Here is a 17,073-nt window from a genome sequence, read left to right on the forward strand (position 1 = left end):
GCGCTGTTTAAGAGATATTGCCGTTGTTTGTGTCCGTGACGTCACTCGCGCATGCGTGTTTTGTCCCTCATTTACGGCACACTCAGCAAGACGTCAGTCTGTGCAACTATGTGCCGTGCCTCTGATTGCAAAGCTCCACGGCATTACAATCCCGCGAGATAGCAGTGTTCTTGAAACACCCCATGTGATCAGCTACATCACAGTGGGTGTGAACAATGACATCCATGGTTAACAGAGGGAGGATATTTACATGTGTACTCCTATTGGTTTGCTGGCCTTTGTCACCAAGGTAACGGTATACTAAAACGAGGCTTGGTTAGTTTTTACTGAGCATGCACGGGATTCTGGCTGTGACAGAGAGGAAAGGGCGGAAGTACAGATAAGGCTTGAATCCGAAGGCAACCACAAACATGGCGCCGGCTTCAGCCAGAAAAGATAAAAAAGAAAACAAGCTGCACAATCAGTAAGAAAGATCCTGTAGGGCTAATTCATATCCTTGTGAGTTTTAGAATTGATATACATAGTGGCCATATGATTACTGGGAAAATTTCTTCAGGGTTTACTTCCTCTTTAACAATGGGAGGTGGTGACTATGCAACACAACCAATCAGACATGTATACATTCAAAAGTTCAATAGAAAACGGAGTGTATGTTAATGGACAAACTGAGCCATGTGCATGAGTTGGGTGCAAGAGGAACCATGCGCTATTGCCAATGGGACCCACGTGTAATGTCCGCCAAACACCCTACAATGAAACTAGCATGTATTCTCATGAATGCGGCCGTGCCAATACATACGCATGCATTCCCGTCATAACCTGTTAGAGTGAATCCTATATAATCTAGTTTATAAAAACCATATTTGATAGTGATTATGTTACTGTTCCAGTAAATGAGACTATATCTGCAAAGGAAATAGCAGCAGTATTTCAGTCATGCGGATCTAGCATAACAGAAAGTTACCAACCATTATTCCAGCTAAAGGGCAGATACTCATCAAAACGATAATAATTCCACCTTACAAATGCATCTTTGTCAGTGAATACCGGGGCTCCGGCTGGCTGATATACATTTTGCGTGGCGGACTTCGCATTGCACTGCCATAGATCCAGACCAGCGTTCGCTCGTTCGCTAGCCGCTCAGAGCGCCCACCTTTCGGGAGATCAGGCGAGTGGTATGCATTTTCCATTTTTAATGGAAGGTTTCCACAACTACAGGTCTTTCCTTAATGCTAGTTAAAGCCATATTCGCTGTCCATAGCGAATACCGGTAAACGGACACTGGGAGACATAATGGCAATTAAACTAAAACACATCCTGAAAAATGTCCACACAAATAATAATTAATAAAATTTCCACAACAGCCCCTCCTTTTTCTCATATGCTCCCATGTGTCCCTCAATGAATCTTGATCTTCTTCTTCCAAATAAACAGAAAATCTCTTCATACATTATAACAATCCATTTCTAAAAGTTAAAAGGAAAGATAACTGGTCAAAAGGAAACTAATGTTGACACATAGATTACAGTCTTCGAGGGGTGACTTTAGAGGGAGGGCAGGAAATGATGGGACGCGTAGATCTTTGGTCGGGCTGGCATCTAAACCTTGGCATCTGATGCAGGGGTAGGATTTCGGGGCTTCTTGTCTCAGAGATCAGGACAAGGTCATCTGCTCGGCCTTGGGTGACTTGGTCGACCAGACAACATAATTTCACCACGGCATATAGGAGGAATAGAAACAAGAACAACATAAGTATATATACTATCCAGTGGAGAACAAGAAATTCCCAAATCCTCCCAAAGCCTTAAAAGGATTCCAACTCTCGCTAGCTATAGCTCTGGCTCTGCCTTGCAGTTAGGTTACCTTATCCATATGGACCTGGACCTTATCACTGGTGTCTGTTATCCAGGTACAACAGTCTTCTCCTATGTATTCACAAAAACCCCCCTTGGAAGCTAAAAGTTAATCTAGTGCCATTTTCTCCTGCAGTACTAAAGTTTTCATTTGTATTTTGCTCTTGAGCAATTTCCCTTACAGCTTTAACGTTTTTCATTGAAAATTTCATCCACAATGGACTAGAAATGATTCAACTGTTTCAAAAGCTCGATCCCCCACCCAGTCCAAGCTGGGAACCAAGCCCATGCCTGATCGCGAGAAGAAAAAAGTTCTCTGCGAGTCCTGCCTTACACCCATGCCCTCCTTCGCAATAGCAAATCCTATGATGTAATGTATGATGCGGGTACGAGCTTCACTAAAGCACACGAACCTTTCGCATTTGGGGGCACTACCTTGTAAGCCGCAGGACCACATAAAAAGTAATAGGGACAGGGGGGTGCGTGTCCGGAGGCCGATGAGGACGGTCTCACTCTGAGCCAGCTCCGGACTCCAGCGGTGAAACAGGGCTCCTAGCACAGCCATCCGGCCACATGAAGTGGCGATTTCCTCCCTACAATGGGACAGGCGACATGTCCAATCTAAGGAAGAAGCGTTCAAAAAAAACTGACTGCATTCTTCCTTCCAACGTCCAGGCCGCTCGTCCAAGATGGTGCAGGACACGCAGGCTCCACATGCGGCGGGCAGACAAACACAGATCCACAGGCGCAGGGAGCTAGAGCAGGAAACCAAGCTCCTCATCTGACAGTTGATTCTACTTCAGCCTCCTCACTCTCAGCCAGTCCTGCAAAATACAGACCCAGGCTGACACACAGTGGGAGTCAGGGTTCTGAGGTGGGCCCTTCTCTGTTACAAAACAGCACAAATACAGAGTTCCACAACACAATAGCCGCTTTCCCAACCTCTAATCATCCAGTACTAGATACCACACTGAGGGATATGCTACTGACATTACAAGGATTCATCCACTCTGATATAACAAGCATGATGAATCGTTTCACTTCTGAAATCTCCTACATGGGAGAGAGGGTTGCTAATGTTGAAACTAAGATGTGGGAGTTTACTGAATCTTTCAATGATTTAGTGGATGCCCATAGCGAGAAAGCTGAAGAGATGGAGTGGATGAAAGCGAAACTAGCAGACTTAGAGGACCTTTCCAGATGGAACAATATAAAAATCAGACAAAGTGCTGTGAATAAAGAGGAACCGTGAATAAAACCATTATTCACATAAATACCTGAAGGTCCATAAAAAGTGCTGAATGTGAAAAAATTAATGGATCAATGATATATAAATAGTGACATATAAAGTCCTGAATGTAGAAAAAAAAACAATGGATCAATAGTAATATTACAACAATATCAATTACAACATAAAATTCAGAATCCGTATAAAGTGCTGGTTTTAAAAATAAGAGTTCATATATAAAAAGTTCACGTGCAAATTTGCAAACCTAAAGCCAATGGTGGTGTTCTTGACACGTGAAGTGCTTCCAAATCCAATAGTGTCACCGATGTGCACCAAAATTCACAATATAAGTGGCGCTCACCTCCAGGTAGGTTACAACAAGCGTGGTAACAGAGAAAATGTTTCTTCTATAGGACTCCAAGTGGTGGTAACCGGACAGCTGGTAGGTGGTGGTCTCTTAAGACAAGGGTCCTCTTATTATTATTGTTGCCCCATTAGTACGAGGCAACATTTTAGGATTAGAGCTTTTATTTCTTGCAGGAATGAGGGGGCTGTCTACATACTGGAGTGTCCGTGTCATTTCCAGTATGTGGGAAGAACTAAAAAGGCCCCTTTGGAAGCGTTTAAGGGAACACGTGCAAAACATACAGAAAGGTTTTCCGAGGCACAGCGTCTCTAGACAGTATGCTGAAGCCCACCAAAAAGACCCGTCTTTACTATTTTGGGGTGTAGAGAAATACAAACCCCATTGGAGGTGGAGCAACAAAATCATAACACTCAGCCAAGCCGAATCCCAATGGATTTTTAACATGCAGACCCTCCCACCTCAAAGCCTGAATATTGATTTTGATCTAAACTGTTTTTTATCTGATTATTAATTTTTATCAATATTTTTACCAGCAGATTTTATATGATTTACTCCATTTTATTTTTTCTCCCCATCTGGTCCCAGGTATGGTGAGTAAAATGTTCCCCCTCTCCCCCTGACGGGTTTTGGGGTGGACACGGGCCCCTCCCTGGGATGGTTGGACCCCCACAATCCCGGGTTCCCCTCTGTCCTGTTACGCACCCCCACCTATCTGCCCTTCCCTCTCCACCCCCCTTACTAGTGGGGATGTTGGGAGGTGACTCCAGGGGGCTGAATCTGGGTTACAGGCCGCAGATGGGGGCGGGGGGTGTGCCGCCGGTGACACCCGAATGATCGTGCGGGGGGGGGGGGTTGCTACCTGTGTTTTCCAGACCCATCTGCCAATCGATCCGTGGATAGGCACGAGGGTGGTCCCCTTTGGCGCTGCAGACCGCACGGGGCCGCCATTTTCTTGTAGCCTACATGTGCTCTGCATGGCTGCGGCCATCTTGGTACACCCGGCTCATATTTCAGTGCATGAGTTCACTGTATGGGAGTTTCTGGAGGCGTGCATGTGGGTGGAGCCCCTCCCCAGACCCGGGCGCAATACTCTGCAGACAGATCGCTGCTGACACGTACTGCTGCGACACTCTGGACCTTCTGGTGCATCTGACTGTGGGTTGGTGAGCCTTGGGGGGTCTCTCTCGCTCTTTGCTGGGGGGGTCTCTTGTGCGCGCTGCCTGGCCACTTGGGTGGGACGCTTTAAAACAAAAAGGTTTTTCTCAAAATTTGCTAACGGGTTCCCCTAGTGTAAAATGGACCCTGCTGAACATGAATCCCCACCTGACCCCCTCATGGTGGCCGCAGGGCCGCCGGGCTCCCGGCTGGCTATAGATGCTCTTCGGTGGTCCTGGAATCATTCGTGTCCCGGCTGGAGATGGTCTTTAAAGGTCGAGGTGCTAATAAACACCCTCCGCCTACCCCTGCCTCATCTGATGCCTCAGACTCTGGGTCTGCATCAGTTGCTGCTGACACGGGTCTCCCTGTCGGGTCTTCTGTCCTTTTTGGCTTCGCTGCCTCGCAAGCCTAGGCGCTGATGGACGCACTGTTAGTGTCTGTGCGTGCTACTGTTAGATTGAAGGATGCAGCTGCAACTGAGAAGCAGGCTACATTGTCGCTCACAAGCTTTCCAGAGCCGCAAAAGGTTTTTCCTTTCCCTGCGTACTTGGACAATATGCTCCAACAAGAGTGGGACCATCCAAAACGTTCCTCTGGGGTTTGGACACTGCTCCCAGCCTGAGGGGATGCTAGGCGCTATCATTTTGCAGGGTCCCTCATTGACAAGTGGACTGTGCCACCTACAGTGGATCCACCGGTATGCAGACTGTATGGAGCTACTGTGATCCTGGTGGAGGTTCCCCCATCCTGTGAGGATCCGGTGGATCGGAGAGTGGAATCTGTGTCCCGCACTATGTTCTCTCTGGCGGGCCTGCTTTAAGACTGGTGTTGCTGGGTGCCCTGGTGTCACAAACATTGCCTGAATGGGCTACGCTACTACGCCGTGACCTGGAGGGGAGGCTACTCCCCCTTGCTGTTTAAGAGCTGCTGGACCAATTGGTGCAAGGGCTGCAGTTGTTTGTGCTCCTGCATTGGACACTGCTCCCATGCTGGGCCGTTTGTCCTTTTGGGCAGTGGTCCTCTGGCGCATGCTGTGGCTGAAGTGTTGGTCTGCGGATCAGACTTGGATGATTGCTTAACTGATCTTTCCCTCTGGGGATTGTCTGTTTTTGGACTTCCTTGGCTGACTTTTTCCAAGTTTCACTGGGGGTTAAAGTACCTTTCTCCCATAGGCTACAAAGGGTGAGGACCCCGGTCGCTGACGAGGACCCTCTCTTTCAGCACACAGGGAGTTCTCTCGTCCATCAGGGTCAGTCGATGAGGTAAAGTCCTTCAAGGCTCCCTCAGGGGGTTCCAATCGACCCTGGTCTGGAAAACGAGAATCATCTCTCCAGACCTGCGGACAAGGCCACTTCGGCCTGAAGGTGCACCCCCACCCATATCTGGGGTGGGGGAACGTCTTTGCCGGTTCCCGGACCCGTGACTCTCCTTGATTCAATACAGCATCCAATCCTGGACTTAAGCAGAGGAATTGTTTCGTACTGGTTCAAAATTTCCAGATGAAATCCATCACACGGTGGTGGCCTCCCTGCATTGGACTTTCTGGCCTCCATGGCTATCAATGATGCCTGCCTTCACATCACATCCCCTATGCGCAGGGCGCCGTTTTCTGCGCTTTGCAGTGGAAGTGGCCCATTATCTATTTGTGGCGTTAACCTTTGGTCTCGCTTCTGCTCCTCAGGTCTTCACATAGGTGGTTGGCTCTAGTTCTGGCGCTGTTGTGACAGCGGGGACTGTCGGTCTGGGAGACTGGCCTTTCTGGGCCTGACTTGGCCTCGCCCTTAGCCAGGGTGTTTCTTCCTTCGGACACACTCCACGAGCTCCGAACTGCTTTCAGCTGTTGCTGTCCAGCAAATGGTCGTCCCTATTGGGCCTGTATGTGTGTTCTGGGACTGATGGTGTCGTCCTTCGAGGCGGTCCCTTTCGCTCATTCCACATGAGAATCCTCCAGAAGAACACCCTTCTCAAATGGAACAATAATCACATTTCCCTGAACAATCCTATTCAGCTGAGCCTGGCGCCCAGGGAGTCACTGATATAGAGGCTTCAGTCCCTGATGCTGACTCCAGGGAAGTCCCTCCTTTTCAATTTATTGGTCTATATTACCACGGATGTCAGTCTATCTGGGTGGGGAGGGGTTCTCGTGGATTTTCTGTTCAGGGAGTCTGGTCCCTGGAAGTATCCAGGTTGGCCTCTTACTGTGCTGGCACTGGGAGCGATCAGGCTTGCCTGTTTCGCTGGACCAAACAACTTTGGGTTTGTCCAGAAAGCTTTCAATGGGACAATGCCATGGCCGTGGCTTCTGTCAATTGCTGAGGGGGTACCTTAATTGCCCCTGCAGCCTTGGAAGTGGCCGGCATCCTCCGATGGGCGGAACGCTTGTTCCAGCTTTCTCCACTGTTCCCTTTTCAGGAGTGGGAAATGGGCTGGCGGTTTTCCTCGGTCGACGGAACTTGGATCTAGGAGAATGGTCTCTCCATCCGGAGGTGTTCCACCAGTTGTGCCCAAGTTGGGGCACTCCAGATAGGGATCTGTTGGTGTCCTGGATCAACAGTGATGTACAGCGGGTTGTGGCCCGCTCCCGGGATTCTCTGGTAGACGCCGCTGACGCGCTGGTGGCCCCGTGGGTTCTGTATCAGCTGCTGTATGCCTTTATTCCTCTCAGGTTGCTACTGTGACTGCTTTGCAGGATAGAGTTGGAAGGGATTCCGGTCATTCTTGTGGTTCCAGACTGGCCTCGTTGGGCTTGGTATGCCGACCTGGTTGGGCTGGTCGCGGACGCTCCCTGGGGAATTCCTCTCAGGGTGGACCTACTGTCAGGGACCAATCTTCCATCCTGTTTTACAGTCGCTGGCTTTGATTGCTTGGCTGTTTATAGCCGAGTGCTGAAGAAAAGAGGATTGTCTATCAGTCATTCCTGCTCTGCTCACACTAAGGAAAGCGACTTCTAGAATGATGAATCCTCGTACGTGGAAGTCATATATTGCGTGGTGTGCATCTGTTGGTGTTCCCCCAAGCCCTTGCTCCATGGCTCGATTGTTTGTTTGATTTTTTTCCACGGGGAGTTTCTCAAAGGTTGGCCTTGCGTATATCGAGGGTTAGGTCTCGGCCTTGGCAATATTATTCCTAAGGCTATTGGCCACTTTTTTCCCTGGTACATACTTCATCCAGATGGTGCGACACCTGCTATCTCCGGTGGGACCACCTTGGGACCTTATTTGGTGTTGTCGGTTCTTCAAAACACTCCCTTTGCAAAATTTCAGGGGATTCCCCTGCTCACTTTGTCCCTGAAGGTGGCCTTTTTCTTTGTGGCTATTACTGCTGCTCGCAGGGTGTCGGTACTGGCGGGGCGGCGTTGTCATGTCGTTCTTCCTATCTGATGGTTCATAGGGATACAGAATACTTAGTCCGGAACCGTCCTTCCTTCCGCAGGTGGTTTCCGTTTTTTCATTTGCGTGAAGTCGTCATGTTTGCCTCCTTGTGTCCTCAGCCTACACATCCGAAAAATTGCATGCATGGTTGTGGTTCGGGCAATATGGGTGTACCTGGCAACTATTGACTTTTTTTGCAAGTCAGATTCCTTTTTTTGTGCTCACGGATGGCCCTGGGAAAGGGTTGCCTGCATCTGCTGCTACTGTTTCCAGATGGGTCAGGTAGACGGTGGTACAGGATTGTTCAATAAGGGTCAGGTTCCTCCTTTCCCTGTGAAGGCGCTCTCTGCTCGGGTGCTTAGTTCTTTCTGGGGTTTTTTCGCTGTCCGGCTTCTGTACTTCAGGTTGGCAAGGCGGTTTTATAAAGTTGATGTGCTGGCATCTGCGGATGCCTCTTTTTGCCGCAAAGTTTGCGGGCTGCTGTTTGAGGGGGCACTTAGTCCCCCTTGAGGGTTTCTGTTTCTCAGGTGGGTCTCATCCTATTGTTTCGATGAGTCCTGTTTTACCTGGTGGGCTATGTTTAGCCTTGTGGATTTGTTTCTGCTGTCCCACCCCTCATTTATGGCACTGCTTTGGGACGTCCCTACTGATATTAATCAAGAATTCTGCGTCTGTCAATGAGCGACAGAGAAAACTGGATTTTTGACTTACCGTAAAATCCTTTTCTCTTAAGCTCATTGACAGACGCAGTACCCGCCCCTCTGTTTATGAGTTGGGTTGGTATGTCTATTTTCTTTTTTTATTTTTATTATACTGATTTATTATTAATAATATTAATATCATTAATATTAATATTTTTGGTCACCTATGAATATTAGCCTTACACTGCTCCTGCAATTATGGTTATATTTTAACTGGTCTACATTCATATTGATTGATCTCTTTCCCATTTTATATTAAATTGTTTTGTTCACTTAGGCTAATTTTCATAACACCACACCTGTAATTATTATTATATGTTCAACATTCATATATATAGATAGATAGATAGATAGATAGATAGATAGATGTTTTTCTTATTTTATATTATTTGTTATGTGTGCATGTATTTCGGCTTGAGAACAGTATTCTTGGCTGATGCCTGCATTTATTTATGTATACTTGGCCATATCATTATGTTTATGGTTCCCATGGTAACCAGTCATGAAGTATTTATCCTTCACATTTGGCCATTATTAATATATCACACCTTTTTTCTATTTTATTTTGGACCACTTTCTCATTCAGATCTCTTATTAATATACTGGATTTTCGTTTTTAATTTTACCTGCTGGGATAATTAAAATGGCGTTTTTTAGTCTTCAAACAGCGATGTATCTGGTTTCCATGGCAACTGTTTACTATATAACCCGGAGAACGTCATCCTAAGCCCAAACCCTTGATAAAGTCACAAGAATATGTGACGCAACGCGTCGGGAGGAGACGGGTGACGTCACTTCCGGTCTACGGCCGAGACCGGAAGCTTACATTTCCCTGTACATCGCGAGCTTTGCGGAGGAGCATTTCACCTATTTTAACTGTGAGTTGTCTATTTTTAATGACTTGAATGTCATAACTTACTACACCATGGGGCCCCTTTTTTATTGATTCCATATATAAGAAAGAGTAATAAGAGGACCCTTACCCTAAGAGACCACCACCTACCGTTTGGAGTCCTATAGGAGAAACATTTTCTCTGTTACCACGCTTGTTGTAACCTACCTGGAGGTGAGCGCCATTGCTTATATTGTGGGATTTGGTGCACATCGGTGACACTATTGGATTTGGAAGCACTTCACGTGTCCAGAACACCACCATTGGCTTTATGTTTGCACATTGGCACATGAACTTTTATATATGAATTTTGCACATTAACTTTTTATATATGAACTCTTATTTTTAACACCAGCACTTTATACGGATTCTGAATTGTATGTTGTTATTGATATTGTAATATTACCATTGATCCATTTATTTTTTCTACATTCAGCACTTTATATGTCACTATTTATTTATATCATTGATCCTTTGATTTTTTTTCACATTTAGCACTTTTTATGGACCTTTTGGTATTCATGTGAACATTGGTTTTATTCACGGTTCCTCTTTATGCACAGCACTTTGTCTTATTAGCGCCGATGTATTTATTAGAGTTATTTATGCAAGTATGTGGTTACACTACTGAAATTGGCAGCTTTATTCTTCCTCTTTATCATTTCCACTCTGTTGTGTTATACTTCTTTCAAATTACTCCATTGGTAGTGCATTGGCCCTCTTTTGCTTTATATAAAAATCAGGGGCATCACTAAGCCTGTTCAGCAAACTGCCTTAAAATACTATTTCACACAGTTAATGGCCGTATTTCCTCCTGAACCCCCCCCCCCCAAGGGTACTAGTCATAGACCGTATCCACCGGTTACCGAAACCTTCATATCTCCCGGACACCATTCCGAGGGACACTATAGTCCTCATGCACTTTTATAATATGAAGGAGAACCTCATGTGAGTCACCAAGAATGCAATGGCTTACCCGCAGCCCTATAACAATCTGTTTTTTCTCTTACGTCCTCTGACAGTCACCGCCCACTCATACAGTCTTCACCAATGGGTATTGACTAGGGTTGAGCGGACACCTAGATGTCCGTGTTCGACGGGTTCGGCCGAACTTTAAAAAAAAGTCCGGGTCCGTGTCCCGGACTTTTACCGAACTTTTCCCGGACACCGAACCCCATTGAAGTCAATGGGGACCCGAACTTTAAGGCACTAAAATGGCTCTAAAACACCAAAGGAAAGGGCTAGAGTGCTGCAAATGGCAGCAAAACATAATTAAGAGCATGGCAAGTGCTCTGCAAACAAATGTGGATAGGGAAATAACTTAAAACAACAAAAAAAAACAGAAAAATAAAACAATGTTCTTCTTCATCTCTGAAGGACGAGGCCCATATGGAGTAGGAGGGAGGTTGAGGTGGTGGTGGATGTGGCGGTGACATAGGCATGCGCACAGGGTGTGCCGGGTGTGCCTGGGCACACCCTAATCACCTAGGGCACATAGCATTGCCAGTGAGGAGATGGGAAAGATCTCCCTCGGACCTGCTCTGCTCTATTTCTCTTTGCCTACAGGTACATGGCCCCGATACATTACTCTCCCTGCTGGCAAACACATGCATGTGTATTTCAACTTTGGGGTGCACACCTTAATGCAATAGGCTGCGCACACCTATGGGCGGTGTAGGTGGAAGCGGCGGTGGAGGAGGACCAGGGCCGGATTAAGAGCATCATGGGCTTGGTGCTGAGGATTTTGAAGGGCCTTAAGGGCCGTGCCTTGCCATGCACCCAGAGGAGGAAGGGTGCAGCCATGCATGCCTAATTCAACATGGGATGCTGTCTCTGAAGCCCAAAAAAAAACACATCCATGCATCGGCAACTGTCCCTCCTTGTCCGGCCTTCGCGCTGTGTGGGGAGGTTCTGAGGGTGCTGCCTGGGGAAGCGAGCATAGAAGCCAGACTTCTGTGTTTACAAGTGACAGAAGAGCGGTAACAGTGAATATGGCCAACCCGGGGCCTATATAAAAGGTAGGGGCCTGGAGCTGCAGCTCCAATAGCCCCTACGTTAATCTGGCCCTGAGGAGGAGGACGAGGTAGCCAACACTGCTTCTTTTCACAAATTTTAAATGAGGGTACACCCCAAAAGAGTGAGAAAGAGCAAAAATGGAACAATGGGTGGGTAAGGTCGGTATCCATTGCTATTCTGTACAAGGTACGGAAAAGTCCCGTGGGATCCATGCCTGGTTCATTTTAATGAACGTGAGCTTGTCCACATTGTCTCTGGACAGGCGGCTGCGCTTGTCTGTTATAACGCCCCCAGCCGTGCTAAATACCCGTTCAGATAATACACTGGCTGCAGGGCACGCCAGCACCTCCAAGGCGTAAAGGGCAAGCTCAGGCCATGTGCCCAATTTGGAGACCCAGAAGTTGAAGGGGGCAGACCCCTCATTCACTACATGTAGGCGTGTGCACACATACTGCTCCACCATGTTGGTAAAATGCTGCCTCCTGCTAAGACGTTCCATCTGAGCTGCTGGTGCTGCTGTTTGTTGTGGCGTGCTGACAAAGCTTTTCCACATTTCGGCCATGCTAACCCTGCCTTCTGAGGTGCTGGCGGTGCCCTGGTTGTGTTGGCGACCTCCTCCCCCTCCTCCTCTGCCTTGTGCTTCCACTGCGGCCCCGCTGTTAGATGGGAATGCCAGCAGCATGGCGTCTACCAGCGTGCGCTTGTACTCGCGCATCTTGCGATCGCGCTCCAGTGAGTGAATTAAGGACGGTACGTTGTCCTTGTAACGGGGATCCAGCAGCGTGGCCACCCAGTAATCAGCAGAAGTTAGAATGTGGGCAACTCGGCGGTCGTTGTGGAGACACTGCAGCATGTAATCGCTCATGTGTGCCAGGCTGCCCAGAGGCAACGAAAGGCTGTCCTCTGTGGGAGGTGTATCGTCCGTGTCCTCTGTATCCCCCCAGCCACGCACCAGTGATGGCCATGAGCTGGCCTGGGTGCCACCCTGCTGTGAACATGGTTCCATCTCCTCCTCCAGCTCCTCATCCTCCTCATCCTCCTCATCCTCCAGAACTGTGCCCCTGCTGGACAATTGTGTCCCTGGCGTTTGTGTGTGCAGGAACCCACCCTCGGAGCCCCTTGCGAATGACTGCCCTGAAAGCCTTGGAAATGTTACCTCTTCATCCTCCTCCTCCTCCTCATCCTGTGCCACATCCTCTTCCATCATCGCCCGAATTGTTTTTTCAAGGAGGCATAGAAGTGGGATAGTTAAGCTGAGAACGGCGTCATTGCCACTGGCCATGTTGGTGGAGTACTCAAAACAGCGCAACAAGGCACACAGGTCTCGCATGGAGGCCCAGTTATTGGTGGTGAAGTGGTGCTGTTCCGCAGAGCGACTCACGCGTGCGTGCTGCAGCTGAAACTCCACTATGGCCTGCTGCTGCTCGCACAGTCTTTCCAGCATGTGCAAGGTGGAGTTCCACCTTGTGGGCACGTCGCATATGAGGCGGTGAGCGGGAAGGCCGAAGTTACGCTGCAGCGCTGCCAGGCGAGCAGCAGCAGGGTGAGAACGCCGAAAGTGCGCACAAACGGCCCGCACTTTCTGCAGCAGCTCTGACATATCGGGGTAGTTTTTAAGGAACCTCTGCACCACCAAATTCAGCACATGCGCCAGGCAAGGGATGTGCGTCAAACCGGCTAGGCCCAGAGCTGCTATGAGATTTCGCCCGTTATCGCACACCACCAGGCCGGGCTTGAGGCTCGCTGGCAGCAACCACTCATTTGTCTGCTGTTCCATGCTCCTCCACAACTCCTGCGCGGTGTGTGGTTTGTCCCCCAAACAGGCAAGTTGTAAAACTGCCTGCTGTCGTTTACCCCTGGCCGTGCTGAAGTTGGTGGTGAAGGTGTTACGCTGTCCGGATGAGGAGGCGGTAGAGGATGAGGAAGCGGAGTAGGAGGAGTTAGGAACAGGAGGCAAACTGAAGCGCCCTGCAATCCTCGGTGGTGGAAGGACATGCGCCAAATTGCTATCCGCCTCTGCATTTACCCAGTGTGCCGTTAGGGAGATATAACGCCCCTGACCGTGCTTACTGGTCCACGTATCGGTAGTTAGATGGACCTTGGCACAGATGGCGTTGCGCAGTGCACACCTGATTTTTTCCCCCACTTGGTTGTGCAGGGAAGGGATGGCTTGCCTGGAAAAGTAGTGGCGGCTGGGCACGACGTACTGTGGGACAGCCACCGACATAAGGTTTTTAAAACTGTGCGTCTCCACCAGACGGAATGACAGCATTTCAAAGGCCAATAATTTTGAAATGCTGGCATTCAGGGCCAGGGATCGCGGGTGGGTAGGGGGGTACTTCCTCTTCCTCTCAAGTGTTTGGGAGATGGAAAGCTGAACGCTTCCACGGGACATTTTGGAGATGGTTGTTGGTGACCCAGGTGGTGGTGTTGCTGACAGATCGTCTGTTTGCGGGGTGGCAGGTGCCGGTATCACTACAGATGTGGCTGGAGCGGCCGAGACTGCAGCAGAAGAGGAAGCAGGATGAGCCAGAGACGTTTCTTGGTTTTGAAGGTGTGTACTCCACTGCAGCTCGTGCTTTGCACTTAGATGCCTGATCATGCAGGTTGTGCTCAGGTTGAGAAGGTTTATGCCTCGCTTCAAGCTCTGATTGCACAGGGTGCAAACCACTCGTGTCCTGTCATCAGCACATTTTCTAAAGAACTTCCACGCTAGAGAACTCCTTTGAGCTGACTTTGGTGCGCTCGTTCCCTTGCTGCATTGGGCAGTAGCGGGCGTAGTGTCTAGGGCACGGCCGCTCCGCTTCTGCACCCTGCTCCCTCTTCTGCTGTGCTGGTGGCTCTGTGCGACCACCGCCTCTTCCTCCAAACTACTCAGGTCACCTGCATGACGTTCATTCCATGTGGGGTCGAGGACCTCATCGTCCTCCACATCATCTTCCACCCAGTCTTCACCCCTGCCCTCCTTGTCGGTCTCCACAATGCTGAACGCCGCAGCAGTTGGCACCTGCGTTTCGTCATCATCGGAGACGTGCTGCGATGATCCTTGCATGTACTCATCTTGAGAAATAAGTGGTTGGGCATCGCTGCACTCAATCTCTTCCACTTCTGGGGCAGGGCTAGGTGGATGGCCCTGGGAAACCCTGCTGACAGAGTCATCAAAAAGAAGAAGAGACTGCTGTATGGCTTGGGGCTCAGACTGCTTGCCTGATTTGCAAGGGGGTGAGGTGAAAGACGGTTGGACATCGGCTGCAGGTGCCAACTGTGACCTTTCTGCAGTAGACTGGGTGGGAGACAATGTGAAGGAACTGGAGGCACTGTCAGCAGCAAACCAATCTACTATCGCCTCCACTTGTTCTGGCCTCATCACTTCTAGGGGCGTATGATGCCCTACCAAATACTGATGCAGGTTCTGTCGCCTACTCACACTTGAGGAAGGTGTTTCACTTGTGCGTGTAGCTGGCACAGATCGACCACGTCCTCTCCTTGCAACAGGAGCTCTACCAGCAGCACCACGACCCAGGCCACGGCCCTTATTTGACGGTCTCCTCATATTTCTGTAATTTAAGATCTTGCCCTAGAAAGGTTTTTATTGAATAGCGGAATAGGAAATATGATCCAAAAGAAAGTGTATGTATCTCGCACGTACAAAACCACACTAGGCCCCAATTACTATTGTTTCTACCCCTAAAAGGATGGATGAGGAGTAGGAGGAGTATGGAACAGACAGCACCCTCAAATCTTCAGAAGTATGAGATGAACCTCAAAAACTTGGAAAGGTGGATCTCACACGTACCGACACAGACTATCCCGCAATTCAATTGATCCCCAAAGGTTTTAATTGAATAGCGGAATAGAAAATATGATCAAAAAGAAAGTGTATGTATCTCACACGTACACCACCACACTAGGCCCCAATTACTATTGTTTGTACCCCTAAAAGGATGGTTGAGCAGTAGGAGGAGGAGTATGGAACAGGCAGCACCCTCAAATCTTCAGAAGTATGAGATGAACCCCAAAAACTTGGAAAGGTGGATCTCACACGTACCGACACAGACTATCACGCAATTTAATTGATCCCCAAAGGTTTTAATTGAATAGCGGAATAGAAAATATGATCAAAAAGAAAGTGTATGTATCTCACACGTACACCACCACACTAGGCCCCAATTACTATTGTTTGTACCCCTAAAAGGATGGTTGAGCAGTAGGAGGAGGAGTATGGAACAGGCAGCACCCTCAAATGTTCAGAAGTATGAGATTGTGTTCACTGTACCCCACAAAGATGGTGTTCACTGCACCCCACAAAGATTGTGTTCACTGCACCTCAAAAAGGATTTTGTTCACTGCACCCCACAAAGATTGTGTTCACTGCACCCTAAAAGGATTTTGTTCACTGCACCCCAAAAAGATTGTGTTCACTGTACCCCCCCAAAGATTGTGTTCACTGCACCCCACAAAGATTCTGTTCCCTGTACCCCACAAAGATTGTGTTCACTGCACCCCACAAAGGATTTTGTTCACTGCACCCCAAAAAGGATGTTGTTCACTGCACCCCAAAAAGATTGTGTTCACTGCACCCCACAAAGATTGTGTTCACTGCACCCCACAAAGATTGTGTTCACTGCACCCCACAAAGGATTTTGTTCACTGCACCCCAAAAAGATTGTGTTCACTGTACCCCCCAAAGATTGTGTTCACTGCACCCTACAAAGGATTTTGTTCACTGCACCCCAAAAAGATTGTGTTCACTGTACCCCCCAAAGATTGTGTTCACTGCACCCCAAAAAGATTGTGTTCACTGTACCCCCCAAAGATTGTGTTCACTGCACCCCACAAAGGATTTTGTTCACTGCACCCCAAAAAGATTGTGTTCACTGTACCCCCCAAAGATTGTGTTCACTGCACCCCACAAAGATTCTGTTCACTGTACCCCACAAAGATTGTGTTCACTGCACCCCACAAAGGATTTTGTTCACTGCACTCCAAAAAGATTGTGTTCACCACCCCAAAAAAGGATTTTGTTCACTGCACCCCAAAAAGGATGTTGTTCACTGCACCCCAAAAAGGATTTTGTTCACTGCACCCCAAAAAGATTGTGTTCACTGCACCCCAAAAAGGATGTTGTTCACTGCACCCCACAAAGGATTTTGTTCACTGCACCCCAAAAAGGATGTTGTTCACTGCACCCCAAAAAGGATTTTGTTCACTCCACCCGAAAAAGATTGTGTTCACTGCACCCCAAAAAGGATTTTGTTCACTGCACCCCAAAAAGATTGTGTTCACTGCACCCCACAAAGATTGTGTTCACTGCACCCCACAAAGGATTTTGTTCACTGCACCCCAAAAAGATTGTGTTCACTGCACCCCACAAAGATTGTGTTCACTGCACCCCGCAAAGGATTTTGTTCACTGCACCCCAAAAAGATTGTGTTCACTGTACCCCCCAAAGATTGTGTTCACTGCACCCCACAAAGATTATGTTCA

The 17,073-nt window shown here is 48.4% G+C and overlaps 1 protein-coding gene across 2 annotated transcripts in view; it reads left to right on the forward strand.

Moving 5' to 3' along the window:
- Positions 1–17,073, forward strand: part of RABEPK (Rab9 effector protein with kelch motifs) — a 222,849-nt gene that overhangs the window by 79,185 nt on the left and 126,591 nt on the right. The gene's annotated exons all lie outside the window — the stretch shown is intronic.

This window comes from Pelophylax lessonae (assembly GCF_965119305.1).
Source record: "Pelophylax lessonae genome assembly, chromosome: 7".
NCBI classification, from domain to species: Eukaryota; Metazoa; Chordata; class Amphibia; order Anura; family Ranidae; genus Pelophylax; species Pelophylax lessonae.